Genomic DNA, 3,087 nt, shown 5'->3' on the forward strand with positions numbered 1-3,087 from the left:
GTGTGTGTGTGTGTTCACATGTTGAGAAAATATGTGGATAACTCAGCCCAGTAAGGAAGTAGTAAGAACACTCAACGCAACACACACACTGAAGCAAGCACGCATAGGCACGTACTTTAAAAACCCCTCTGTGCAGTGAAAGACCTGCGGGGAATCCACAGACATCGCTATGAGGAAACAGATCCTGGCTCAGACGGCGGCCACAGCTACGTCTTCCTCCTGCGCCAAACTGGCTGTTTGTCAAAAAGTCGCCGACAGAGCTGCCGATCAAGTCGGGCAGCATTCAGTGTCAGGAGAGATGCACGGCGCTTCCAGAGCAGCCTGTTCGGCGATGTGGTATTACAGCATTGGTTACAGCTGCGTGTGCCACTTCCCTCATGATCCCAACAGTTCATCCATTGTTCCAAAAGTTAAACTCATATGGAGACGGAGGAAGGAGATTAAAAACTCCTCAATCTCAAGATGCAGGGGGGAGTCCCGTTACCCGGACCCTCTTCTTCTTTTCTTTTTCTTTTTAAATCTAATCCTTGCATTAGGCAAGACACTGTTCCCCTCCCGACCACCGAGCCCCCTCCTCCTGTTACTAATCAATTTACATGCATCACACGTCACGTTAAATCCTGCCAGCAGCAATCCGGGCTAACCTACTCACACTCAACTCCAAATGGAGCCCATGCCACCAAAGCTGGTAGAGAGAGAGAGAGTTTAAAAACTGCAGCCCTTCATGTCAAAGGTCACTTCTTTTTTTTTTTTTTTACTTCTACATTAAACACAATTCTCAATAAGCTATGGCTGCAATCAACAATTATTTTCATTATTTAAATGTGAGAAAATTGATGATCACTGTTTCCCGAAGCCCAGTCTGACGTCCATATTCAGTTTACTGTCACAGAGGACTAAAGACACCAGGAATATTCATATTTGAGGAGCTGAAATCAGAGAATCTGGACATTTTTTCTTAAAAAAAGAACTCAAATCAAATAATCGATTATCAAAATAGTTGGCGATTGATTTAATAGTCGACAACTAATTCAATGAATGAAACTGACAATGAAAGGTTCTTGTGAATGTACAGATTTTTGTCAATACAGGGGGTTAGTGTTTGTTCCAAGGAATGGCAGCAGACAGCCTTATGACAGATCGGACAGCATTAGACGAGGCAGCTGTTCATGGACGTCACCATCTTCAAACCCATACAGTGAGGCTGCATATTCCTGCTATCACCAGTGACACCAAACCGCAGTGAGTACCAGGAGCTGCTCTCGTGAGACAGACACTGACTCAGATGTTGATGCGGTTCATATCTGAACGTCATTTCCTAAATCTGAGTTCTGGCTCTCTTGGCTAGTGTCAGTCATAAAGCTGTTCCTCCATAATGAAACCTAATGCACTGCACCAAACCAAACCCCTGTCGTCGGCGTGAAGGCAGGAAGTGTGTGATCCTCAGCTTCCAGTGTGTGGTGCGGACCCACTCATGTTGATGGGCGTTGAGAGGAGGCTTTGATGGTGGTGAATGGGGTACTAATGAGTTGGCCTTATCAATGGCCGGTCTGTATTCTGTCCTCCTAATGGCCAGGGGACATCAACAGAGCTGTTGATGCTCCATGTAAACATCTCAGCCACTTCAACCATCTCACCGGGTTCATAATCTAATTGGTTCATGTTGAACTGCACTGGCAGTGTTGCAAGCGATTACCTATTGCATAATCGACTAATGTGAAGGAAGTGGCTGGTTTATATATCTATAAAAAGTGCTTTTCTGCTCTGCTCTGGAAGAAAAAAATAACTATTTGCTTTCCAAAATAAGTCATTATGTGGCCAACACAGTAGGTGGGGCCTGTGGGGAATAATCAGGGCAGGAGGCCCACACAGCACTGTGCTGAGTAAACCTTGAGCTGAAGCTATATCACCTGTTGAGTACTGTATCCATGAGGCGGTATGAGCCTCACACTGTAACTTACGTGTGTTCACTGGACTCACAGATAACAAGAAACATTGTAAGGTATAAACCGTGTGTGCTGCCAGCTAACTAAGTGTTGCATAAACGGATGAAGACTGTGAAAGCTGGCAGCAGTGACAGTAAATATGTCTGGTGGTAGATCCGACTGAGAGCAACTGTTGCTCAGGTAAAAGCGCGGTTATGTCCGCTGTGAATGTGACAGGTTATCGACACATGGCAGTCTTACCTGGCCGGGGTAATGTACAGTCAGGTCAGCCGTGTCTCCTTTCACTGAAGCCAAACTGTATCCGTCAACAGACTGGGAGGAGACCTTTCCCTCTGCTCTGTCGCTCACGGCGCAATGTCACAACTACACTAATGTGTTTACACCATAGACTGTGGGAAACCAGCTACCTCACTGGGCACTTCAAAGCTGCCGATCCGTACCGCTTCCACTTTCCGCTGACGGTTGCTTGTTAATATTCAATTGTCGTTTACTTTTCTTTTTTTTTCTCCTTCCCAGTACGACCAGTCTCCCCCTCTCTCCTTTCCCTTTCCTCCGCCACTTGGTCGCTTCTCGACGAGAACAGCCGAGTTGAGTCGGGAGGAGAGAGGCGGACCGAGCGACAGTGGCGGATGTTCACAGCGGCAAGCTGGCTGCTGTTAACAGGCTACTTCCGGGAGGATTTTCAAAATAACACCGCCGTTGAGGTTCCTCCACGAAAAAACAAAACAAAGTTATTGAAAGTGAGTAAAATATGTGAAGAATTAACCCTGGTATTTCTTAAAGAATGTGTTACATGTTCATGAATTAAAGATTCATCAAAGGGTTGTTTGCTCTACAAGTTGAGAAAATTAGCTTAAGGTCTTTTTTATATTATATGTATATTATAATCATGCAAATACACCAGCCTCATTAAATATGCTGAACTGCCTTTAGTGCTACAATTATCAACATTGAAGCACAATTCAGTGTGTAATTATATATGGATTTAATTGTCGAACTGAAACAAGGCTGAAAACAAAGTTTAAACAAGCCTGAGATTTAGATTAGATGTTATTAACCTCAGAAGAGAAATACTTAGCCGAACAGTTAATATGCTGATTTTGTATTAATGTAAAGGATTTAATGGTAACTATAGAGTCAG

The 3,087-nt window shown here is 44.3% G+C and overlaps 1 protein-coding gene across 1 annotated transcript in view; it reads right to left on the reverse strand.

Annotated features, from left to right (window-relative positions):
* gng12a (guanine nucleotide binding protein (G protein), gamma 12a) overlaps window positions 1-2,585 on the reverse strand; it is a gene marked incomplete in the record, with an annotated part of 25,538 nt that extends 22,953 nt beyond the window's left edge. The window contains 1 exon segment of the mRNA XM_035671062.1: window positions 2,187-2,585.
* Between the last annotated feature and the right edge of the window lie 502 nt (window positions 2,586-3,087).

Source organism: Morone saxatilis, unplaced genomic scaffold, assembly GCF_004916995.1.
Source record: "Morone saxatilis isolate NCDOM2014 unplaced genomic scaffold, NCSU_SB_2.0 Contig23, whole genome shotgun sequence".
Taxonomy (NCBI): Eukaryota; Metazoa; Chordata; class Actinopteri; family Moronidae; genus Morone; species Morone saxatilis.